Consider the following 27,307-nt stretch of genomic DNA (forward strand, 5'->3'; position numbering starts at 1 on the left):
TGGCAGAAATCGACATAGCGTTTATTCTAGAACCTAGTAGACTAATGTCTCTTTGAGCATCTCTCATATATAGGACAGCATCTCTTATATGCCCCAGGGTCATTAAAATAGTATCCCTATCGAGGGTATCCATCCCTTCAGATAAGGTATCTGTCCATGCCGCTACAGCACTACACATCCAGGCCGACGCAATTGCCGGCCTGAGTAAGGTACCTGAATATGTATAAATGGACTTCAGGGTAATCTCCTGTTTGCGGTCAGCAGAATCTTTGAGGGTAGCCGTATCCTGGGACGGGAGGGCTACCTTCTTGGATAAGCGTGTTAATGCTTTGTCCCCCCTAGGGAAGGATTCCCATTGTAACCTATCCTTTGACGGGAAAGGATACGCCATAAGAATCCTTTTGGAAATCTGCAGTCTTTTATCTGGAGATTCCCAAGCTTTTTCACATAACTTGTTCAGCTCATGTGAGGGGGGAAAGGTTACCTCAGGCTTCTTTCCCTTGTACATATGTAACCTCTTGTCAGGGACAGGGGGTTCCTCTGTGATGTGTAAAACATCTTTTATTGCCATAATCATATATGGAATGGATTTTGCCAATTTTGGCTGTTACTTTGCATCATCGTAGTCGACACTGGAGTTAGAATCCGTGTCGGTATCTGTGTCAACAATCTTGAATAGTGGGCGCTTAAGAGACCCTGACGGTCCTTGCAACATAGGATCAGGCATGGGTTGAGACCCTGACTGTCCCAAAGCTTCAGCCTTGTCTAATCTTTTGTGCAATGAGTTTACAATAGCATTTAAAACCTTACACATATCCATCCAGTCAGGTGTCGGCGCCGTCGGCGGAGACACCACATTCATTTGCTCCTGTTCCTCTCCTACATAGCCTTCTTCCTCAGACATGTCGACACACGCGTACCGACACACCACACACACACACACAGGGAATGCTCTTTCTGAAGACAGTTCCCCCACAAGGCCCTTTGGAGAGACAGAGAGAGAGTATGCCAGCACACACCCCAGCGCTATATAACCCAGGAATAACACAGTAACTTAATGTCTGCCCAGTAGCGCTGCTGTATGTAATTTGCGCCAAATTATGTGCCCCCCCCTCTCTTTTCAACCCTCTTGTCTACCGTGGTATAAGCAGGGGAGAGTCTGGGGAGCTTCCTCTCAGCGGTGCTGTGGAGAAAAAATGGCGCTGGTGAGTGCTGAGGGAGAAGCCCCGCCCCCTCGGCGGCGTGCTTCTGTCCCGCTTAAAATGTAAAATTGGCGGGGGCTCATACATATATACATATGCTATCTTTTTGCCAAAATTAGGTTTATATTGCTGCCCAGGGCGCCCCCCCCCCCCCCCCCCTGCGCCCTGCACCCTTACAGTGACCGGAGTATGTGAGGTGTATGGGAGCAATGGCGCACAGCTGTAGTGCTGTGCGTTAGCTCAGTGAAGATCATGAAGTCTTCTGCCGCCTCTGAAGTCTTCTTTTCTTCTCATACTCACCCGGCTTCTATCTTCCGGCTCTGCGAGGGGGACGGCGGCGCGGCTCTGGGACGGACGGCGAGGGTGAGATCCTGCATACCAATCCCTCTGGAGCTAATGGTGTCCAGTAGCCTAAGAAGCAGGACCTTGCACTCAGAGAGTAGGGCTGCTTCTCTCCCCTCAGTCCCTCGATGCAGGGAGTCTGTTGCCAACAGTGCTCCCTGAAAATAAAAAACCTAACAAAATACTTTCTTTACAGGAAACTCAGGAGAGCTCCCTGCAGTGCACCCATCTCCTCTGGGCACAGTATCAAACTGATGTCTGGAGGAGGGGCATAGAGGGAGGAGCCAGTGCAAACCCAGAGTCAAAGTCTTTCTTGAAGTGCCCATGTCTCCTGCGGAGCCCGTCTATCCCCATGGTCCTTACGGAGTCCCCAGCATCCTCTAGGACGTTAGTGAAAGACTGTGTCTGCAGCAGCCCTTGAAGTCTTGTTAGAAAAAAATCTTCTTTTTCTGTCATTAAAGCTATCAATAGACTGCCTGAGGCAGTCTCCTGTTAAGTACCTGCTTACTGCATGGCACCAACTTACAAACTGAGCTCCATGTGCATGGAGGCGGGGGTTATAGAGGATGCGGCGCTGTGCATCTTGGGAACAGTCAAAAGCTTTGAGCCTGTTAGTGCCTCGGATCAAGATCCTACTCTACACCCCAATGTTAATCCTTGTGGAGCCCAGTGTACCCTGCAGCAGAAAGATCTCTTTAATAGAATAAGTTAAATGAATCCGGTTATCCCTTCAGAAAAAAAAACTCAGTAATGATGAGTTTAAAATGTCATCATCATAAGGAATAGTGGGCTTCAAGCTCAGATGAAAGATGAGGCAAGTGACAAGTTCAAACCTTTAAAACTAAACAAGAAGATAAATATCTATATAAACTACAACAAACAATAAAGGTCCTTATTCATGTTTGGAAGTAAAGCAAAATAAGCAAGTAACTTTGTGTCTGGGACAAATCATGTTGCCATGAAAGCGATGCAAATTTATATATTTTCTGTGCAGGGTAAATGCTGGCTGCTTTTGCATGTATCCCACAAACGTTAGAGAGCTTTATTTTTACAGTGCAATTTCAATTTCAATTTGAACACACCCCACCCTAATCTAAATCAGAACAGGAGGGCAAAGGACATTCCACCAAGCTTCTGATTCACAGTACAATATGGTGTTGATTGGATGGCAGGACAGAACCCTCAAATCGGGATACTTTGGAGGTATGCGTTAGGTCCACAGAATACTCTAACCTGTATAAGTAACAATCATACTTGTGGTTCCCAAACTTTCTTAGATCACAGTATCCTAGAGGATCAGAATTTATTTCACGGCACCCCTAGGCCAAAAGTTTGTTACGGAGAATTTCTGAAAATATTACACTGAATAATTTGTGTTTATATGCTATCTTTAGATTCAGTTATGTGGTAAGGGACAGGATTTGCTTCTGTGTGTCCACATATTTTATGATTGGAAGTCACAAGCACTGGTTTTGCCTGTAACATTGACCATAAATAATTTGAATTGGTCCTGGACTACCAACCCAGAGCACATCAGCAAATGCCCTGAGTCACCCCAAAGTGCCATGGCACCCAGTTTGGGAGCCACTGGTTTCATTTATTCTGTGCTTCTGTTTTACTAATAATTGCTGTTTTAATAAGAATTTACTTACCGATAATTCTATTTCTCGTAGTCCGTAGTGGATGCTGGGAACTCCGTAAGGACCATGGGGAATAGCGGCTCCGCAGGAGACAGGGCACAAAAGTAAAGCTTTAGGACTACCTGGTGTGCACTGGCTCCTCCCCCTATGACCCTCCTCCAAGCCTCAGTTAGGATACTGTGCCCGGACGAGCGTACACAATAAGGAAGGATTTTGAATCCCGGGTAAGACTCATACCAGCCACACCAATCACACCGTACAACCTGTGATCTGAACCCAGTTAACAGCATGATAACAGAGGAGCCTCTGAAAAGATGGCTCACAACAATAATAACCCGATTTTTGTAACAATAACTATGTACAAGTATTGCAGACAATCCGCACTTGGGATGGGCGCCCAGCATCCACTACGGACTACGAGAAATAGAATTATCGGTAAGTAAATTCTTATTTTCTCTGACGTCCTAGTGGATGCTGGGAACTCCGTAAGGACCATGGGGATTATACCAAAGCTCCCAAACGGGCGGGAGAGTGCGGATGACTCTGCAGCACCGAATGAGAGAACTCTAGGTCCTCCTCAGCCAGGGTATCAAATTTGTAGAATTTAGCAAACGTGTTTGCCCCTGACCAAGTAGCTGCTCGGCAAAGTTGTAAAGCCGAGACCCCTCGGGCAGCCGCCCAAGATGAGCCCACCTTCCTTGTGGAATGGGCTTTTACAGATTTTGGCTGTGGCAGGCCTGCCACAGAATGTGCAAGCTGAATTGTACTACAAATTCAACGAGCAATAGTCTGCTTAGAAGCAGGAGCACCCAGCTTGTTGGGTGCATACAGGATAAACAGCGAGTCAGATTTTCTGACTCCAGCCGTCCTGGAAACATATATTCTCAGGGCCCTGACTACGTCCAGCAACTTGGAGTCCTCCAAGTCCCTAGTAGCCGCAGGTACCACAATAGGCTGGTTCAAGTGAAACGCTGAAACCACCTTAGGGAGAAATTGAGGACGAGTCCTCAATTCTGCCCTGTCCGTATGAAAAATTAGGTAAGGGCTTTTATAGGATAAAGCCGCCAATTCTGAGACACGCCTGGCTGAAGCCAGGGCCAACAGCATTACCACTTTCCATGTGAGATATTTTAAGTCCACAGTGGTGAGTGGTTCAAACCAATGTGATTTTAGGAACCCCAAAACTACATTGAGATCCCAAGGTGCCACTGGAGGCACAAAAGGAGGCTGTATATGCAGTACCCCCTTGACAAACGTCTGAACTTCAGGAACTGAAGCCAGTTCTTTCTGGAAGAAAATCGACAGGGCCGAAATTTGAACCTTAATGGACCCCAATTTTAGGCCCATAGACACTCCTGTTTACAGGAAATGCAGGAATCGACCTAGTTGAAATTCCTCCATCGGGGCCTTACTGGCCTCGCACCACGCAACATATTTTCGCCAAATGCGGTGATAATGCTTTGCGGTTACATCCTTCCTGGCTTGACCAGGGTAGGGATGACTTCATCCGGAATGCCTTTTTCCTTCAGGATCCGGCGTTCAACCGCCCTGCCGTCAAACGCAGCCGCGGTAAGTCTTGGAATAGACAGGGTCCTTGCTGGAGCAGGTCCCTTCTTAGAGGTAGAGGCCACGGGTCCTCCGTGAGCATCTCTTGAAGTTCCGGGTACCAAGTCCTTCTTGGCCAATCCGGAGCCACGAGTATAGTTCTTACTCCCCTCCGTCTTATAATTCTCAGTACTTTTGGTATGAGAGGAAGAGGAGGGAACACATACACTGACTGGTACACCCACGGTGTTACCAGAGCGTCCACAGCTATTGCCTGAGGGTTCCTAGACCTGGCGCAATACCTGTCCAATTTTTTGTTTAGGCGGGACGCCATCATGTCCACCTTTGGTTTTTCCCAATGGTTTACAATCATGTGGAAGACTTCTGGGTGAAGTCCCCACTCTCCCGGGTGGAGGTCGTGCCTGCTGAGGAAGTCTGCTTCCCAGTTGTCCACTCCCGGAATGAACACTGCTGACAGTGCTATCACATGATTTTCCGCCCAGCGAAAAATCCTTGCAGCTTCTGCCATTGCCCTCCTGCTTCTTGTGCCGCCCTGTCTGTTTACGTGGGCGACTGCCGTGATATTGTCCGACTGGATCAGCACCGGCTGACCTTGAAGCAGAGGTATTGCTTGGCTTAGGGCATTGTAAATGGCCCTTAGCTCCAAAATATTTATGTGAAGTGATGTCTCCAGGCTTGACCACAAGCCCTGGAAATTTTTTCCCTGTGTGACTGCTCCCCAGCCTCTCAGGCTGGCATCCGTGGTCACCAGGACCCAATCCTGAATGCCGAATCTGCGGCCCTCTAGAAGATGAGCACTCTGCAACCACCACAGGAGAGACACCCTTGTCTTTGGTGACAGGGTTATCCGCTGATGCATCTGAAGATGCGATCCGGACCATTTGTCCAGCAGGTCCCACTGGAAAGTTCTTGCGTGGAATCTGCCGAATGGAATTTCTTCGTAGGAAGCCACCATTTTTCCCAGGACCCTTGTGCACTGATGCACTGATACTTGGCCTGGTTTTAGGAGGTTTCTGACTAGTTCGGATAACCCCCTGGCTTTCTCCTCCAGGAGAAAACACCTTTTTCCGGACTGTATCCAGGATCATCCCTAGGAATAGAAGGTGTGTCGTCGGGATCAGCTGCGATTTTGGAATATTGAGAATCCAACCGTGCTTCCGCAGCACTATCTGAGATAGTGCTACCCCGACTTCCAACTGTTCCCTGGATCTTGCCCTTATCAGGAGATCGTCCAACTAAGGGATAACTAAAACTCCCTTCTTTCGAAGGAGTATCATCATTTCGGCCATTACCTTGGTAAAGACCCGGGGTGCCGTGGACAATCCAATCGGCAGCGTCTGAAACTGATAGTGACAGTTCTGTACCACAAACCTGAGGTACCCTTGGAGAAGGGTAAATTGGGACATGTAGGTAAGCATCTTTGATGTCCAGAGAGACCATATACTCCCCTTCTTCCAGGTTTGCAATCACTGCTCTGAGTGACTCCATCTTGAATTTGAACCTTTGTATGTAAGTGTTCAAGGATTTTAGATTTAAAAATGGTCTCACCGAGCCGTCCGGCTTCGGTACCACAATAGTGTGGAATAGTACCCCTTTCCCTGTTGCAGGAGGGGTACCTTGATTATCACCTGCTGGGAATACAGCCTGTGAATGGCTTGCAATACTGTCTCCCTGTCTGAGGGAGACGTCGGTAAAGCAGACTTTATGAAACGGCGAGGGGGAGACGTCTCGAATTTCTTGAGACGGGCCCCCACCGTGCCTGAGACCGCTTGTAAAGCCCCAGCGTCATGCTGAGGACTTTGCGGAGGCGGGAGAGGGCTTTTGCTCCTGGGAATTTGCTGTTTGCTGCAGCCTTTTTCCTCTCCCTCTGCCACGGGGCAGAAATGAGGCGCCTTTTGCCCGCTTGTCCTTATGGGGCCGAAAGGACTGCGCCTGATAATACGGCGTCTTCTTAGGTTGAGAAGCTACCTGGGGTAAAAATGTGGATTTTCCAGTGGCCACCAGGTCTGTTAGACCTACCCCAAATAACTCCTCCCTTTTATAAGGCGATACTTCCATATGCCTTTTGGAATCATCATCACCTGACCACTGTCTTGTCCATAACCCTCTTCTGGCAGAAATGGACAGCGCACTAACTCTTGATGCCAGTCGGCAAATATCCCTCTGTGCATCACGCATATATAGAAATGCATCTTTTAAATGCTCTATAGTTAGTAATATACTGTCCCTATCTAGGGTATCAATATTGTCAGTCAGGGAATCCGACCAAGCCACCCCAGCACTGCACATCCAGGCTGAGGCGATTGCTGGTCGCAGTATCACACCCGTGTGAGTGTATATACATTTTAGGATATTTTACTGCTTTCTGTCAGCAGGTTCCTTAAGGGCGGCCGTATCCGGGGACGGTAGTGCCACCTGTTTAGACAAGCGTGTGAGCGCTTTATTTACCCTAAGGGGTGTTTCCCAACGTGCCCTATCCTCTGGCGGGAAGGGGTATGCTGCTAATAACTTTTTAGGAATTAACAGTTTTTATCGGGGGAAACCCACGCATCATCACACACTTCATTTAATTCCTCAGATGCAGGAAAAACTACAGGCAGTTTTTTCTCACCCAACCTAATACCCTTTTTAGTGGTACTGGTATTATCAGAAATGTGTAAAAACATTTTCCATAGCCTCAATCATGTAACGTGTGGCCCTACTGGAAGTCACATTCGTCTCTTAATCGTCGACACTGGAGTCAGTATCCGTGTCGGCGTCTGTATCTGCCATCTGCGGTAACGGGCGTTTTAGAGCCCCAGATGGCTTTTGAGACACCTGGACAGGCACAGGCTGAGTCGCCGGCTGTCTCATGTCATCAATCTTTTGTAAAGAGCTGACACTGTCACATAATTCCTTCCATAAGCTCATCCACTCAGGTGTCGACTCCCTAGGGGGTGACATCTCTGTTACAGGCAATTGCTCCGCCTCCACCTCATTTTCCTCCTCATACATGTCGACACAACGTACCGACACACAGCACACACACAGGGAATGCTCTGATAGAGGACAGGACCCCACTAGCCCTTTGGGGAGACAGAGGGAGAGTATGCCAGCACACACCAGAGCGCTATATATATATATATACACAGGGATAACCTTATATAAGTGTTTTTCCCCTTATAGCTGCTGTATTGTTATACTGCGCCTAATTAGTGCCCCCCTCTCTTTTTTAACCCCTTTCTGTAGTGTAGTAACTGCAGGGGAGAGCCAGGGAGCTTCCCTCCAACGGAGCTGTGAGAGAAAATGGCGCCAGTGTGCTGAGGAGATAGGCTCCGCCCCCTTCTCGGCGGCCTTTTCTCACGTTTTTCTGTGGAATCTGGCAGGGGTTAAAATTCATCCATATAGCCCTGGGGGCTATATGTGATGTATTTTCACCAGCCAAGGTGTTTTTATTGCTGCTCAGGGCGCCCCCCCCCTAGCGCCCTGCACCCTCAGTGACCGGAGTGTGAAGTGTGCTGAGGAGCAATGGCGCACAGCTGCAGTGCTGTGCGCTACCTTGGTGAAGACAGGATGTCTTCTGACGCCGATTTTTCCGGACCTCTTCTTGCTTCTGGCTCTGTAAGGGGGCCGGCGGCGCGGCTCTGGGACCGAGCTCCGAGGCTGGGCCTGTGTTCGGTCCCTCTGGAGCTAATGGTGTCCAGTAGCCTAAGAAGCCCAATCCACTCTGCACGCAGGTGAGTTCGCTTCTTCTCCCCTTAGTCCCTCGATGCAGTGAGCCTGTTGCCAGCAGGTCTCACTGAAAATAAAAAACCTAAAACTAAACTTTCACTAAGAAGCTCAGGAGAGCCCCTAGTGTGCACCCTTCTCGGCCGGGCACAAAAATCTAACTGAGGCTTGGAGGAGGGTCATAGGGGGAGGAGCCAGTGCACACCAGGTAGTCCTAAAGCTTTACTTTTGTGCCCAGTCTCCTGCGGAGCCGCTATTCCCCATGGTCCTTACGGAGTTCCCACCATCCACTAGGACGTCAGAGAAAAATTGTTTTCTTCCATCTACTCATGGATGGGTATAAAGCACAATGCATGCAGAAAGGGTTCCAGTGTTTTACCAATAATTAGGAGAGTTAAGCTGCCCTTTGCAGTTAGAGCCTGCAGTGACAGCAGGACTTAGATACTAAGAGGAAGGGTATGAATAGTTCTACTGGGAAATATACAAGGTGGAGGGTAAAGATGAGTGTTGAGTTATAATGAGCACTTATGAGCCTTAATAAAAAGGAGCGTTTTAAGGCATGTTTAAAGGTGTCTAACAATTAGAGGAAGAGAGTTCCAGGGGAGAGGGCATTTCAAGCGAAATCCTGGAGGCAACTGTATCCTTCTGACATGGCTTTCACAGACAATGGAACCCACCACTGCTCATCTTCTATAGCAGTGGTTCTCAAACTCGGTCCTCAGGACCCCACACAGTGCATGTTTTGCAGGTAACCCAGCAAGTGCACAGGTGTATTAATTACTCACTGACACATTTTAAAAGGTCCACAGATGGAGCTAATTATTACACTTGTGATTCTGTGAGGAGACCTGCAAAACATGCACTGTGTGGGGTCCTGAGGACCAAGTTTGAGAACCTGTGTTCTATAGAATGTTTCCATGTTGTGAAGTCAGTTCTGCTGGCTAAGTGCTACAAAATGATGCCCATTCCCTTTAAGTAGCAAGTTTTCATGTTAGTCCATAGATGTGGAAGTCCCAGGTCACCATCATAATGGCTCCTATGAATTTGGTACTTATAAAGGAGTTTAAGAGGGCAGAAATGCTCAATTTGTTCAGCAAGAAAAAGCAGAAATAGCCTCTTCATGGCCATGTATTTTGCAATATAAGTTACTGCACAGGAATATCTGTTAATCAGCAAAGCAGGTAAATAGGGCATGCAAAGAAAGCAAACCACTTTAATAAGAATGATATATAAAACTTCATGTTTTAATAAACTTTTGGGAAATTCTGCAAACTGGAGCAAGCATTATTCTCCTGAAAATCATCCCTGGATACAACACACTTAACCAATCACTGTCATAGCACATTTAACCATAACCAATGACTGACATAGTACATATAACCAAAGTAACGCACCTAACCAATGATTGACAGAGCAGCACATACAACCAATGTAACGCACCTAACCAATGACTGACATAGTACATATAACCAATGTAACGCACCTAACCAATGAATGACAGAGCAGCACATACAACCAATGTAACGCACCTAACCAATGACTAACATAGTACATATAACCAATGTAATGGAGGGTGTAGTATGTTATGCCGGCGGTCGGGTTCCCGGCGACCAGCATACCGGCACCGGAATCACGACCGCCGGCATACCGACAGCTGGGCGACCACAAATGAGCCCCTTGCGGGCTCACTGCGCTCACCACGCTGCGGGCACGGTGGCACGCTACGCGGAACACGCTAACTATTCTCCCTCCAGGGGGATCGTGGACCACCAAGAGGGAGAAGAACTGTCAGTATGCCGGTGGTCGGGATTTCGGCGCCGGTATGCTGGTCGCCGGGAGCCCGACCGCCGGCAAAGTGAAGACCACCCGTAATGCACACACCTAACCAATGACTGACATAGTACATATAACCAATGTAACGCACCTAACCAATAAATGACATGACAGCACATACAACCAATGTAACGCACTTGACCAATGAATGACATAGTACATATAACCAATGTAACGCACACACCTAACCAATGACTGACATAGTATATATAACGCACCTAACCAATAAATGACATTGCAGCACATACAACCAATGTAACCCAAAATGATTGCATTTGTAAAGCTGCGCGCAGGCAGCTTTTCAAATGCAATCACTAAAAATGCAAATGCAGTAGGTGTTATACACCTCCTTGCTGCATTTGTGATCCCAGCGGTGTAACCAAGTCGCAGCCTGGAATCAACATCGCGACCGATGGTCGCAATGTTCCCGCAGACTGATAGCTGAGTAAGCCTTTGCTGACTCAGGATGGCCGTTGCAGGAGCCCTTGCGAGGTCAAGAAATCTGCATCTGAGACGCAGACCTTGGACTCGCCTCTCCTGGAAAAATAAGAATTTACTTACCGATAATTCTATTTCTCGTAGTCCGTAGTGGATGCTGGGACTCCGTAAGGACCATGGGGAATAGCGGCTCCGCAGGAGACAGGGCACAAAAGTAAAGCTTTAGGATCAGGTGGTGTGCACTGGCTCCTCCCCCTATGACCCTCCTCCAAGCCTCAGTTAGGATACTGTGCCCGGACGAGCGTACATAATAAGGAAGGATTTTGAATCCCGGGTAAGACTCATACCAGCCACACCAATCACACCATACAACTTGTGATCTGAACCCAGTTAACAGTATGATAAAAACGTAGGAGCCTCTGAAAGATGGCTCACAACAATAAACAACCCGATGTTATTGTAACAATAACTATATACAAGTATTGCAGACAATCCGCACTTGGGATGGGCGCCCAGCATCCACTACGGACTACGAGAAATAGAATTATCGGTAAGTAAATTCTTATTTTCTCTGACGTCCTAAGTGGATGCTGGGACTCCGTAAGGACCATGGGGATTATACCAAAGCTCCCAAACGGGCGGGAGAGTGCGGATGACTCTGCAGCACCGAATGAGAGAACTCCAGGTCCTCCTCAGCCAGGGTATCAAATTTGTAGAATTTAGCAAACGTGTTTGCCCCTGACCAAGTAGCTGCTCGGCAAAGTTGTAAAGCCGAGACCCCTCGGGCAGCCGCCCAAGATGAGCCCACTTTCCTTGTGGAATGGGCTTTAACAGATTTTTGGCTGTGGCAGGCCTGCCACAGAGTGTGCAAGCTGAATTGTACTACAAATCCAACGAGCAATCGTCTGCTTAGAAGCAGGAGCACCCAGCTTGTTGGGTGCATACAGGATGAACAGCGAGTCAGATTTTCTGACTCCAGCCGTCCTGGAAACATATATTTTCCGGCCTTGACAACGTCTAGCAACTTGGAGTCCTCCAAGTCCCTAGTAGCCGCAGGCACCACAATAGGTTGGTTCAGGTGGACGCTGAAACCACCTTAGGGAGAAACTGAGGACGAGTCCTCAATTCCGCCCTGTCCGAATGGAAAATCAGATAAGGGCTTTTACAGGATAAAGCCGCCAATTCTGACACGCGCCTGGCCCAGGCCAGAGCCAACAGCATGACCACTTTTCCTGTGAGATATTTTAACTCCATAGATTTAAGTGGGTCAAACCAATGTGACTTTTGGGACCCAAAAACTACATTGAGATCCCGAGGTGCCACTGAAGGCACCAAAGGAGACTGTATATGCAGTACCCCTTTTACAAACGTCTGAACTTCAGGGACTGAAGCTAGTTCTTTTTGGAAGAAAATTGACAGAGCCGAAATTTGAACCTTAATGGACCCCAATTTTAGGCCCATAGACACTCCTGTTTGCAGGAAATGTAGGAATCGTCGAATTTCCTCCGTCGGGCCTTACTGGCCTCGCACCACGCAACATATTTTCGCCAAATGCGGTGATAATGTTTTGCGGTTACATCCTTCCTGGCTTTGATCAGGATAGGGATGACTTCATCCGGAATGCCTTTTTCCTTCAGGATCCGGCGTTCAACCGCCATGCCGTCAAACGCAGCCGCGGTAAGTCTTGGAACAGACAGGGTCCTTGCTGGAGCAGGTCCCTTCTTAGAGGTAGAGGCTACGGATCCTCCGTGAGCATCTCTTGAAGTTCCGGTTACCAAATCCTTCTTGGCCAAACCGGAGCCACGAATATAGTGCTTACTCCTCTCCATCTTATCAATCTCAGTACCTTGGGTATGAGAGGCAGAGGAGGGAACCCATACACTGATTGGTACACCCACGGTGTTACCAGAGCCTTTACAGCTATTGACTGAGGGTCCCTTGACCTGGCGCAATACCTGTCGAGTTTTTCCCAACGGTTTATAATCATGTGGAGGACTTCTGGGTGAAGTTCCCACTCTCCCGGGTGGAGGTCGTGCTGAGGAAATCTGCTTCCCAGTTGTCCACTCCCGGAATGAATACTGTTGACAGTGCTATCACATGGTTTTCCGCCCAGCGAAGAATCCTTGCAGCTTCTGTCATTGCCCTCCTGCTTCTTGTGGCACCCTGTCTGTTTACGCGGGTGACTGCCGTAATGTTGTCCGACTGGATCAACACCGGCTGACCTTGAAGCAGAGGTCTTGCTAAGCTTAGAGCATTGTAAATGGCACTTAGCTTCAGATATTTATGTGAAGTGATGTCTCCAGGCTTGACCATAAGCCCTGGATATTCCTTCCCTGTGTGACTGCTCCCCAGCCTCGCAGGCTGGCATCCGTGGTCACCAGGACCCAGTCCTGAATGCCGAATCTGCGGCCCTCTAGAAGATGAGCACTCTGCAACCACCACAGGAGGGATACCCCTGTCCTTGGTGACAGGGTTATCCGCTGATGCATCTGAAGATGCGACCCGGACCATTTTTCCAGTAGGTCCCACTGGAAAGTCCTTGCGTGGAATCTGCCAAATGGGACTGCTTCGTAGGAAGCCACCATTTTTACACAGAACCCTTGTGCATTGATGCACTGAGACTTGGCTCGGTTTTAGGAGGTTCCTGACTAGCTCGGATAACTCCCTGGCTTTCTCCTCCGGGAGAAACACCTTCTTTCTGGACTGTGTCCAGGATCATCCCTAGGAACAGAAGACAAGTCGTCGGAACCAGCTGCGATTTTGGAATATTGAGAATCCAATCGTGCTGCCGCAACACTACCTGAGATAGTGCTACACTGACCTCCAACTGTTCCCTGGATCTTACCCTTATCAGGGAATCGTCCAAGTAAAGAATAACTAAAATTCCCTTCCTTCGAAGGAATATCATCATTTCGGTCCTTACTTTAGTAAAGACCCGGGGTGCCGTGGACCATCCCTACGGCAGCGTCTGAACTGATAGTGACAGTTCTGTACCATAACCTGAGGTACCCTTGGTGAGAAGGGTAAAAAAAAATTTTTTGACATGAAGGTAAGCATCCTTGATGTCCCGAGACATCATGTAGTCCCCTTCTTCCAGGTTCGCAATCACTGCTCTGAGTGACTCAATCTTGAATTTGAACCTCTGTATTCAAAGATTTTAGATTTAGATTCGGTCTCACCGAGCCGTCTGGCTTCGGTACCACAATAGTGTGGAATAATACCCCGTTTCCTTTTGCAGGAGGGGTACCTTGATTATCACCTGCTGGGAATACAGCTTGTGAATGGCTTCCAAAACTGCCTCCCTGTCAGAGGGAGACGTCGGTAAAACCGACTTTTGGAAATGGCGAGGGGGAGACGTCTCGAATTCCAATTTGTACCCCTGAAATATTACCTGAAGGATCCAGGGGTCTACTTGCGAGTGAGCCCACTGCGCACTGAAATTCATTGAGAACGGGCCCCCACCGTGCCTGAGCTTGTAAAGCCCTAGCATCATACTGAGGGCTTGGCAGAGGCGGGAAAGGGTTTCTGTTCCTGGGAACTGGCTCATCTCTGTAGCCTTTTTCCTCTCCCTCTGTCACGAGCAGAAAAGAGGAACCTTTTGTCCGCTTGCCAACAAAGGACTGCGCCTGATAATACTGCGTCTTATTTTGAGAGGCGACCTGGGGTACAAACGTGGATATCCCAGCTGTTGCCGTGGCCACCAGGTCTGAAAGACCGACCCCAAATGTCCCCTTTTTTAAGACAATACTTCCAAATGCCGTTTGGAATCCGCCTCACCTGACCACTTTACTGGTAGAATTGGACAACGCACTTATACTTGATGCCAGTCGGCAATATTCCGCTGTGCATCTCGCATATATTTTAAATGCTCTATAGGCAATAATATACTGTCCTTATCTAGGTCCAGTCAGGGAATCCGACCACGCCAACCCAGCACTGCACATCCAGGCTGAGGCGATTGGTGGTCGCAGTATAACACCAGTATGTGTGTAAATACATTTTAGGATACCCTCCTGCTTTCTATCAGCAGGATCCTTAAGGGCGGCCATCTCAGGAGAGGGTAGAGCCCTTGTTCTTACAAGCGTGTGAGCGCCTTATCCCCCCTAGGGGGTGTTTCCCAACGCACCCTAACCTCTGGCGGGAAAAGGTAAACTGCCAATAACTTTTTAGAAATTATCGGGCGGAAACCCACGCATCATCACACACCTCATTTTATTTCTCAGATTCAGGAAAACTACAGGTAGTTTTTCCTCACCAAACATAATACCCCTTTTTGGTGGTACTCATATTATCAGAAATGTGTAAACATTTTCCCTTGCCTCAATCATGTAACGTGTGGCCCTATTGGAAATCACGGTTGTCTCTTCACCGTCGACACAGGAGTCAGTATCCGTGTCGGCGTCTGTATCTGCCATCTGAGGTAACGTAGAGCCCCTGACGGCCTATGAGACGTTTGGACAGGCACAAGCTGAGTAGCCGGCTGTCTCATGTCAACCACTGTCTTTTATACAGATCTGACACTGTCACGTAATTTTCAACAGTACATCCACTCAGGTGTCGACCCCCTAGGGGGTGACATCACTATTACAGACAATCTGCTCCGTCTCCACATCATTTTTCTCCTCATACATGTCGACACAAACGTACCGACACACAGCACACACACAGGGAATGCTCTGATAGAGGACAGGACCCCACTAGCCCTTTGGGGAGACAGAGGGAGAGTTTGCCAGCACACACCAAAGCGCTATAAACTGTATAGGGACAACCTTATAATAAGTGTCTATCCCTTATAGCTGCTTATATATATTTTTAGCCAAATAAGTGCCCCCCCTCTCTGTTGTACCCTGTTTCTGTAGTGCAGTGCAGGGGAGAGTCTGGGAGCCTTCCTACCAGCGGAGCTGTGTGGGAAAATGGCGCCGTGTGCTGAGGAGATAGGCCCCGCCTCCTTCTCGGCGGGCTCTTCTCCCGCTTTTATCTGGAAAACTGGCAGGGGTTAAATACATCCATATAGCCCAGGGGCTATATGTGATGGATTTTTTGCCATAGGAGGTATTTACATTGCTGCCCAGGGCGCCCCCCCCCAGCGCCCTGCACCCTCAGTGACCGCAGTGTGAAGTGTGCTGGGAGCAATGGCGCACAGCTGCAGTGCTGTGCGCTACCTTAATGAAGACAGGAACGTCTTCTGCCGCCGATTTCTGGACCTCTTCACTCTTCAGCATCTGTAAGGGGGCCGGCGGCGCGGCTCCGGGACCCATCCAGGCTGTACCTGTGATCGTCCCTCTGGAGCTAATGTCCAGTAGCCAAGAAGCCCAATCCACTCTGCACGCAGGTGAGTTCGCTTCTTCTCCCCTTAGTCCCTCGATGCAGTGAGCCTGTTGCCAGCAGGTCTCACTGAAAATAAAAAACCTATTTAAACTTTACTTCTAAGCAGCTCAGGAGAGCCACCTAGCCTGCACCCTTCTCGTTCGGGCACAAAAATCTAACTGAGGCTTGGAGGAGGGTCATAGGGGGAGGAGCCAGTGCACACCACCTGATCCTAAAGCTTTACTTTTGTGCCCTGTCTCCTGCGGAGCCGCTATTCCCCATGGTCCTTACGGAGTCCCAGCATCCACTTAGGACGTCAGAGAAATGGGGGCGACACGCCCCTGTTTTCCCAGAAATGCCAGCTGTCTCAACCCCCACCTCACCCCCCGAACGCCTCTGTCAGTCAGGCAGAGGCTATTGGAAAAATGCAAGCCACAAGCAGGACCCGCTCTACACACGCACAGAACGGGTCCTGCACAGTTTCCTGATAGTCAAGAAACTGCGCAGGGGATCCCACAAGCGATCCATCCTGATTTAGCCCCTAAGCTAGCATATATAACCAAAGTACCTACCTAACCAATGACTAACATAGTACATGTAAACAATGTAACACAACTAGTCGATGACTAACAGGTAACCTATGATTTACATAACAGATATTAAAAGTGTGCATTACTTTCATGCAAACTTTTTCACAACCCTCTTTTTCCTATAAATAACACATAACACCTAAAACCTATTTAACATATAAATGTAACATACTGTAGCTAAAGAATGACGGATAGGAAAAGTTAACACATGAATAACAAATAATGCACAGGTAACCAAATAATCACTCTCCCTTTCATGCCACTAACAGCACAAGCCTTGGTTTGAAATATTTGTACATTTAAATGTCCCTATTTTTAGTGTACTACAGAGGCACAGTACAGTACTATTCAACAGCTTGAAAACTATTCTCACTGTATATCCATATTCTGATGGCTTTTTATGCTACTAGAGAGTGACTATTAGCATGGGATCCGGTCACCATTCTACCATGAACCCGAGCGATCAAAAGCCTTACAGTTGGCATGCCGACTAACAGGGACTATTCCCACTTGCGGTTGTCCGTGACCGAGTCTGCTGTGTGGCGGGCGCAGCGAGCCTGCAAGGGGCTTTGTTGCGCTCGCCCATCCCCCACCAGCATTCTGCATCCGGGATCCCGACTGCCAGGATCCCCACCGTCGGTCACCCAGCCCCAACCCGTTAGCATAACCACAGGAACAGGTGCTATAGTGACCCCAAGAACCATCTCCTGTGCATGTGGAGGCTCATTCAGGTAACATAGTAACATAGTATCTGAGGTTGAAAAAAGACAATTGTCCATCGAGTTCAACCTATTTGTGGTCTCCTATGCATGATGATTTGACTAAAATTTCTGACTGATGCTGCTGTCAGCCGTTGCATTTTATCCCTATTTATAGTAACTATAATGCATGACTATGCACCATACCCCTGGATATCCTTATCCATTAGGAATTTATCTAACCCATTCTTAAAGGTGTTGACAGATTCCGCCATTACAACTCCCTCGGGCAGGGAATTCCAAACACGTATTGTCCTTACCGTGAAAAAGCCTTTACGCCGTATTGTGCGGAATCTCCTCTAACCTGAGCGAGTGTCCACGAGTTCTCTGTGTTGATCTAACCAAAAACAGGTCCCGCGCAAGCTCTGTGTATTGTCCCCTTATATATTTGTAGATGTTGATCATATCCCCTCTTAGTCTCCGCTTTTCCAATGTAAACATGCCTAGTCTTTCAAGCCTTTCCTTGTATTCCATCGTCTCCATGCCCTTAATTAGTTTGGTCGCCCTCCTCTGTACCTTTTCAAGCTCCAGGATATCCTTTTTGTAGTACGGTGCCCAGAATTGTACACAGTATTCAAGGTGTGGCCTCACTAGTGATTTATATAACGGGAGTATAATACTCTCGTCCCTAGCATCAATACCCCGTTTTATGCATGCTAATATCTTATTAGCCTTCTTTGCTGCAGTCCTACTTTGGGTACTACTGCTTAGCTTGCTATCTATGAGGACACCTAAGTCCTTTTCCAGTACAGAATCCCCTAATTTTACCCCAGTTGTTCTTGCAGCTGCCGTTGCCTGTTGCTATCTTTTGCAGTGTGCAATTGTGATTATATGCTAATATGGGCAAAAGCTAACCTGAGCATAGGGACGGCCACTGCTATCGCATCATTTCCATCCGACAACATAAAACTGCTGATACATCGTTATCATTGTCGCAAATATGGTTATTTCGCAGATTCTGACTGCCTCTGAACACGCGCAGGCTGAGCTGCCCTCCAAGTACGCAGAGGGCTCTCCTGTAGCAAGTAGGATCGCAACTGCTAATATTTACACGCCTAGTAAATGGCGTCTGAACAGCCATGGCACGCCTGTATTTACCCGACCACTCCCCGTTCCCACCCCCAAATGCTGTCATCCTGCCACTCACTTTGCGACTAATTCCTTGGTCAGACTGCAATCGCATTTCACTCACTGCACGTGCGCACTGCAGCCCAGATGCATGCGCAGTGAGAAAACATTGACCGATTACAATAGCAGCATTGCGACCACATCTGAATTAGGCCCAATGTTAGCAGTCTAGGGGATTTCTTTAAAAAGTATTTTAAAAATAGGATTTTAATACCTACCGGTAAATCCTTTTCTCTTAGCCTGTAGAGGATGCTGGGGATGTTTCAAGAACCATGGGGTATAGACGGGATCCGCAGGAGACATGGGCACTTTAAGACTTTAAATGGGTGTGAACTGGCTCCTCCCTCTATGCCCCTCCTCCAGACCCCAGTTATAGGAACTGTGCCCAGGGAGACGGACATTTCGAGGAAAAGGATTTATTGTTAAACTAAGGGTGAGATACATACCAGCTCACACCACAAACACGCCGTACAACATGGCATTAAACAGAATTCCAGTCAACGGCATGAACAAAATCAGCAACAGGCTGACCATAACTGAAACACAACCTTTGTGTAACACAAGCAATAACTATTAAACAAGTACTGCAGATAGTGTCCGCACAGGGACGGGCGCCCAGCATCCTCTACGGACTAAGAGAAAAGGATTAACCGGTAGGTATTAAAATCCTATTTTCTCATACGTCCTAGAGGATGCTGGGGATGCTTCAAGAACCATGGGGTTTATACCAAAGCTCTAGAACGGGAGGGAGAGTGCGGATGACTCTGCAGCACCGATTGACCAAACAAGAGGTCCTCCTCAGCCAGGGTATCAACCTCGCAAAAGTGTTTGATCCCGACCAAGTAGCAGCTCGGCAAAGCTGTAATGCCGAGACCCATCGGGTAGCCGCCCAGGATGAGCCCACCTTTCTGGTAGAATGGGCCTTCACCGATTTCGGTAACGGCAATCCTGCCGTAGAATGAGCCTGCTGAATCGTATTACAGATCCAGCGTGCAATAGTCTGCTTGGAAGCAGGAGACCCAACGTTGTTGGGAGCCCACAGGACAAACTGAGCCTCTGTTTTCCTAATTTGAGCCGTTCTGGCGACATAGATTTTCAAAGCTCTAACCACATCGAGAGACTTCGATTCCGCCAAGGCGTCAGTAGCCACTGGCACCACAATAGGCTGGTTTACGTGAAACGATGAAACCACTTTTGGCAGAAATTGCTGACGAGTCCTCAACTCCGGAAGGAATGGAAGATTAAATAGGGGCTTTTGTGAGACAAAGCCGCCAATTCACATACCCGGATTGCGGATGCCAAGGCCAACAATATGACTACTTTCCAAGTAAGGAATTTTAACTCAACCTTACGTAAAGGTTCAAACCAATGAGATTGCAGGAACTGCAACACCACATTAAGATCCCATGGTGCCACTGGGGGCACAAAGGGAGGTTGGATGTGCAGTACGCCTTTCACGAAGGTCTGAACTTCTGGAAGGGAGGCCAATTCTTTCTGAAAGAAAATTGATAAGGCCGAAATTTGTACTTTAATGGAGCCTAACTTCAGGCCCGCATCCACACCTGCTTGCAAAAAATGGAGCAAACGCCCCAGCTGAAAATCCTCCATAGGAGCCTTCTTGGATTCACACCAAGATACATATTTTCTCCAAATACGGTGGTAATGCTTTGCTGTTACTTCTTTTCTAGCCTGAAGAAGTGTGGGAATGACTTCACTAGGAATACCCTTTCGGGCTAGGATTTGGCGTTCAACCGCCATGCCGTCAAGCGCAGCCGCGGTAAGTCTTGATACACGCACGGTCCTTGTTGTAATAGGTCCTCTCGTAGAGGAAGAGGCCAGGGATCTTCTATGAGCAACTCCTGAAGATTTGGATACCAGGCCCTCCATGGCCAGTCTGGAACAATGAGTATCGTCTGAACCCTTGTTCTTCTTATGATCTTTATCACCTTTGGAATGAGTGGAAGTGGAGGGAACACATAGACCGATGGAAACACCCACGGTGTCACTAGGGCGTCCACCGCTATTGCTTGAGGGTCCCTCGACCTGGAACAATATCTCTGAAGTTTCTTGTTGAGGCGAGACGCCATCATGTCTATTTGAGGAATTCCCCAACGACTTGTCACTTCTGCAAAGACCTCTTGATGAAGACCCCACTCTCCTGGATGGAGATCGTGTCTGCTGAGGAAGTCTGCTTCCCAGTTGTCCACTCCTGGAATGAAGGCTGACAGAGCGCTTGCATGTCTCTCCGCCCTGCGAAGAACTTTCGTGGCCTCCGCCATCGCCGCTCTGCTCTTTGTTCCGCCCTGGCGGTTTATGTACACCACTGCTGTTATGTTGTCTGACTGAATCAAGATGGGCAGACTGCGAAGAAGATGTTCCGCTTGCAGAAGGCCGTTGTAAATGGCCCTTAATTCCAGAATGTTTATGTGCAGACAAGCTTCCTGGCTTGACCATTTTCCCTGGAAATTTCTCCCCTGTGTGACTGCTCCCCAGCCTCGGAGATTTGCATTTGTGGTCACCAGAATCCAATCCTGAATCCCGAACCTGCGTCCCTCTAGGACAGTGATTTTCAACCTTTTTCAACTCGCGGCACACCGGCAAGACTTTAAAATTGCCAAGGCACACCATCAGTGCCCCACGGGGGGAAAAAAACATTGGCCCCCATAGTAATTAAACAGACACACTGGCCACCACAGTAGCACAAATACATTGGCCCTCAAAGTAATACAAATACATTGGGCCCTGCGGTAATTAAAAAAAAAAAATGCTTTCACCCCCACAGATTTATAATAATGGGATGCAGTTAAAACACCGGCTGTCGGGATTCTTGCGTTCCGGAGACCGACGCCGGAATACCGACAGCCAGTAAAAGTGGAAAAAGTGGAATCCCGACCTCTGCAGGGTATTCCCACTCGGGTTGGTGGGTCCACGCCATAAACTGAGTGGGAATATAACCTGTGGCGAGCTAAGCAAGCCACCGGGCTTGAAGTGTGGTGAGCGCAGCGAGCCCGCGAGGGTACTCACTGCTGGGATTCCAACAGACGGGAAGCCGCTGTCGGTATACTTACAGCCAGCATCCCGTTTGTCCATAATACATATCAATTTTATAATAATGGTACACACTTCTCCCCCAGTAATTACACATGCTGCTCCACATAGTAATTCCACTCCCTGCCCCCATAATAATTCCACTCCCTGCCCCCATAATAATTCCACTCCCTGCACCCCCCATAATAATTCCACTCCCTGCCCCCCCATACCCATAATAATTCCACTCTCTGCCCCCCCCCCATAATAATTCCACTCCCTGCCCCCCCATAATAATTCCACTCCCTGCCCCCATAATAATTCCACTCCCTGCCCCCATAATAATTCCACTCACATGAATTCCACTCACTGCCTGTTCGCGCACCCCACCCCCCGTATTTCCTGACATTGTATTTGCATCCAAACACCTACAGTAATTCCACACACAAATACATGTTTGTTTGTTTTTAAATATACTGTATACCTGCAACTGTGATGAGCGCTGAGAAGGCAGCACGGATTGACGAGCAGCACTGACCAGTGGACGGGCAGGCACTCCAGGAAGGAATGCGACGTGGCCTGCGTGACCTATGAGTCACAATAGGTCACAGGCCGCTCGCGGAAGTGCACAGCGCTGGCTGCGCTGCCCAAGCCGGCTATTGATTGCGGCGGGTGGCGGGCGGCCGGCTGGTCTCTCTGGCTAGTGGCAGCGGATCTCCCTGGCGGGCGGCGGCACACCTAGAGACCGCTCGCGGCACACTAGTGTGCCGCGGCACAGCTGTTGAAAATAGCTGCTCTAGGAGGTGAGAGCTGTGCAGCCACCACAGGAGAGAGATTCTGGTCCTGGAAGATAGGATTATTTTCCGGTGCACGTACAGGTGAGACCCGGACCACTTGTCCAACAGGTCCCACTGAAACACTCTGGCATGGAACCTGCCAAACTGAATGACCTCGTAGGCCGCCACCATCTTCCCCAGCAACCGAGTGCATTGAAGAATTTACACTCTTGCCGGTTTCAGAATATGTTTTACCATGTTCTGTATTTCCAGAGCCTCTTCCCCTGGAAGATAAACTCTCTGTAATTCTGTATCCAGAATCATATCCAGGAACGACAGCCGTGTCGTCGGAACCAACTGTGATTTTGGCAAGTTTAGGAGTCAACCATGTTGTTGCAGAATCGGCAGTGAGAGCGCAACGTTTTTCAGCAATTGCTCCTTGGATCTCGCCTATATGAGGAGATCGTCCAGGTACGGGATAATTGTGATTCCCTGCTTGCGCAGGAGAACCATCATTTCCGCCATAACCTTGGTGAAAATCCTCGGAGCCGTGGACAGACCAAACGGCAACGTCTGAAATTGGTAATGACAATCCTGAACAGCAAACCTCAGGTAAGCCTGATGTGGAGGATATATGGGGACGTGTAAGTAGGCATCCTTTATGTCGACCGACACCATAAAATCCCCCTCCTCCAGACTGGAGATCACTGCTCGGAGAGATTCCATCTTGAATTTGAATTTTTTTAGAAAGAAATTGAGGGATTTTAGGTTCGGAATCGGTCTGACTGAGCCATCCGGCTTCGGGACCACGAACAGACCTGAATAAAAGCCCTCCCCCTGTTGTGACGGGGGTACCGTGACAATGACTTGATTTTGACACAGCTTCAGTATTGCAGTGCATACTACCTCCCTTTAGGGAAGAGAAGCTGGCAAGGCCGATTTGAAAAATCAGTGAGGGGGCACGTCTGGAAACTCTAATTTGTACCCTTGGGTTACTATTTCTAATATCCAAGGATCCAGGGCCGAGTGAACCCAGACCTGACTGAAGAGTTTGAGACGTGCCCCCACTGGTGCGGACTCCCGCAGAGGAGCCCCAGCGTCATGCGGTGGATTTGGTAGAAACCAGAGAGGACTTCTGTTCTTGGGAACTTGCCACAGCCTGTGACCTCTTTCCCTTTCCTCTTCCTCTCGCAGCAAGGAAGGAGGACCCTCGTCCTTTTTTGTATTTATTGGGCCGAAAGGACTGCATCTGATAGTGGGGCGTTTTATTTTGTTGTGCAGGAACATAAGGTAAAAATGATGACTTACCCGCGGTAGCCGTAGATACCACGTCAGTGAGGTCATCACCAAACAAGACACTACCGTTAAACGGTAGAGACTCCATAGTCTTCTTAGAGTCAGCATTAGCATTCCATTGATGAATCCACAATGCTCTCCTAGCCGAGACTGCCATGGCATTGGCCCTTGATCCCAAAAGGCCAATATCCCTTGCAGCTTCTTTTAAATATGCTGCAGCGTCCCTGATATGACCCAGAGTCAAAAGCACGCTATCCCTGTCCAGGGTACCTATCTCAGATGACAAGTTATCTGCCCACTATTCAATAGCGCTACTCACCCATGCCGAAGCAACGGCAGGCCTGAGTAGCGAAACCTGTAGTGACATAAATGGATTTTACTGCATTTTCCTGCTTACGATCCGCAGGATCCTTTAGGGTTGCCGTGTCAGGAGACGGAAGCGCTACCTTCTTGGACAGACGCGATAGAGCTTTGTCCACCGTGGGGGTTGACTCCCACTTTTCCCTGTCCCCAGAGGGGAACGGATATGCCACTGGAATTCTTTTGGGAACCTGTACCTGCTTGTCAGGATTTTCCCAAGTCTTTTCAAAAAGAGCGTTCAGTTCATGAGAGGGAGGAAACGTTACCTCAGGTTTCTTTCCTTTAAACATACAGACCCTTGTATCAGGAACAGCAGGGTCCTCCGTGATATGTAATACGTCTTTTATCGCCACAATCATGTACTGAATGCTCTTAGCCAGTTTAGGATTCAATCTGGCATCACTATAGTCGACACTGGAATCAGAGTATGTGTCGGTATCTGTATCTGCTATCTGGGTAAATGCACGTTTCTGTGACCCCAAAGGGGTCTGAGCTTGCGACAATGCATCCTCCATGGATTTCCTCCATGTCTGGTTCTTAGACTCAGATTTATCTAATCTCTTAGTCAACCGAGTCACATTGGCATTCAAACACTCAACATATTTACCCAATCAGCCGTCGGCGGTGCCGACACGGTCACTCCCACAGCCTTTTCTGTCCCCACTCCAGCCTCCTCCTGGGAAGAGCATTCAGCCTCAGACATGTTCACACACGCATTACCGACACCCACAACCACACTGGGGCTATAGGGGACAGACCCACAGCAAAGCCTGTTAGAAAAACACAGAGGGAGTTCTGCCAGCTCACAACCCAGCGCCTATCCTGGTACTGAAGCGAGTAATATACTGCCCAGACCTGTTAGCGCTTTTAAATTCAATATAATAGCACCAAATCACTTGTGCTCCCCCCCCCCCCCCGTTTTGCACCCTGTTACTTGTAGAGAGTAGTGTGGGAGGCCAGGCTCAGCGTCTCTGCAGCTGTGAAGAGAAAATGGCGCTGGTCAGAGCTGTGAGGGCTAAGCCACGCCCCCTTAATGGCGCGCTTCAGTCCCGCTTATTTTTACATATTTATACTGGCGGGGGTCTGTATTTAGTTCCCAGGCACTGAATACACTTGTGCCAGTCGCTATGGAGGTTTCATGCTGCCCAGGGCGCCCCCCCTGCGTCCTGCAGTGCCGTTTTGTATGTGGGATCATGGCGCGCAGCGCGGCCGCTGCGTGGTACCTCAAAAGCCGTCTGAAATCTTCTGCCGTCACTGAAGTCTTCTGATCTTCTTCTACTCACCCGGCTTCTGACTTCTGGCTCTGCAAGGGGGTTGACGGCGCGGCTCCGGGAACGAGCATCTAGGCGTACCTAGCGATCAGACCCTCTGGAGCTAATGGTGTCCAGTAGCCTAAGAAGCAGAGCCCTGAAACTCACAGAAGTAGGTCTGCTTCTCTCTCCTCAGTCCCACAATACAGGGAGCCTGTTGCCAGCAGGTCTCCCTGAGGGTGGTCTTCAGTATGCCGACTGACGGGATCCCGGCGCACAGTATACCGGCGCCGGAATCCCGACAGTCGGCATACCGTCACTTATTCTCCCTCGTGGGGGTCCACGACCCCCCTGGAGGGAGAATAAAATAGCTTGGCGCGCCCGTAGCGTGGCGAGCGCAGCGAGCCCGCAAGGGGCTCATTTGCGCTCGCCACACTGTCGGTAAGCCGGCAGTCGGGCTCCCGGCGCCGGTATGCTGGTCGCCGGGAGCCCGGCCGCCGGCATACCATACTGAACCCCTCCCTGAAAATAAACCCGCAAGGGGCTCATTTGCGCTCGCCACACTGTCGGTAAGCCGGCAGTCGGGCTCCCGGCGCCGGTATGCTGGTCGCCGGGAACCCGGCATACCATACTGAACCCCTCCCTGAAAATAAACCTAACAAAAAGTATTTTTTCTGAGAAACTCTGGAGAGCTCCTCAGTGTGCATCCAGTCTCACTGGGCACAGAATCTAACTGGGATCTGGAGGAGGGGCATAGAGGGAGGAGCCAGTTCACACCCATTTAAAGTCTTAAAGTGCCCATGTCTCCTGCGGATCCCGTCTATACCCCATGGTTCTTGAAGCATCCCCAGCATCCTCTATGACGTATGAGAAATACAAAGTAAAATATAAAAAAATGAAATATTGTTTCTGCTCACACACAAAAGATTAGGGGCCGCTGAATGAGCTGCAAAACCTTTTGTGCGATATTGCCTTATGGAGCTGCGTCATTTGCAGCTCATTATTTCAGTATCCAGACTATAGGTCGACCATGAAAAAGTAGACCACCAATGGTTGACATGGTCAATAGCTCGACATGTAAAAGGTCAACAGTGCTTATGGTCGACATGTAAAAGTTTGACGGTGCTTATGGTCATCCGGTACAAAAGTTCAACACCCAATTATTTCCATACAAGCAGTATTGATTTAAAAAAGATCTCTTTCTCTCCACTCCTTCATTCATACTGGGAATAACACACGTGAGAGGCAGCAAGCGCCGCCAGCAGCAGAGAACGTGCAGATACAAACACATGTACTGCATGTTACACTGCGCTGCTGCTGCACTTTCTGTCCGGGTGGTGTATTAATATGACACACAGACACACACAGCACACACATCATTATCAGTGTAATCTGCCACCACAGGGTCCCTGCAGACAATACACACACTGAGAACCCACCGGCGCCCGCATCGCGCTGTCCACAGCTTCGCTGTCTCCCCGGTGAGAACTAATGTCTGGGAACCGAGAGCTCTGAGTCCATAGCAACCGGCCCTAGGCAACGCGCCGACACCTTCGCCGGTCCCCTCCTCTCCCCCTAGGGAGCATGCGCAGGAGGTAGCGCCCCGCTCGCAGTTGAATGTTCCAGTCTGCTGTCCTCGATTCCCTGCTCGCGTGGCTCATTACTCCTCACACTCCCCGAGTCCCAGCAGTGTGTGAGAGTGACTGCTGCATAGTGTAACTGTACCGTAGGTGAACTTTTCTAAGTAAGTTTTATGGAGAAAGTGAAACAACAGAGGGTACCGGGGTGTATGCTAACCGTGTGTCTGCTTGTCTACTGGGGCCGTATACTTGGCGTAATTTTGCTTCTATCGCTATTGACAGAAGTATCGATTTTTGAATCCTGCTTCTGCTGAAAATCGCATCTAAAGAGCCGCACATAAAGATAAGACGGCAACTGATACAATCGCAAAATCACGTTTGCAATGCATATGCAAAGGGGGTAATTCCAAGTTGATCGCAGCAGGATTTTTTTTAGCAGTTGGGCAAAACCATGGCCCTCATTTCGAGTTGTTCGCTAGCAAGCTGCTTTTAGCAGCTTTGCACAC

General features: G+C 48.9%; 1 protein-coding gene across 1 annotated transcript in view; it reads right to left on the bottom strand.

Moving 5' to 3' along the window:
- LRRC63 (leucine rich repeat containing 63) overlaps positions 1 to 26,960 on the bottom strand; it is a 168,195-nt gene extending 141,235 nt beyond the window's left edge. Inside the window, exon 1 of the mRNA XM_063952812.1 lies at positions 26,661 to 26,960. The gene's annotated coding sequence lies outside the window, so the exon portion shown is untranslated. The remainder of the gene's footprint in view (positions 1 to 26,660) is intronic.
- Positions 26,961 to 27,307: the final 347 nt, after the last annotated feature.

The sequence above is a fragment of the Pseudophryne corroboree genome, chromosome 2 (genome assembly GCF_028390025.1).
Source record: "Pseudophryne corroboree isolate aPseCor3 chromosome 2, aPseCor3.hap2, whole genome shotgun sequence".
Taxonomy (NCBI): domain Eukaryota; kingdom Metazoa; phylum Chordata; class Amphibia; order Anura; family Myobatrachidae; genus Pseudophryne; species Pseudophryne corroboree.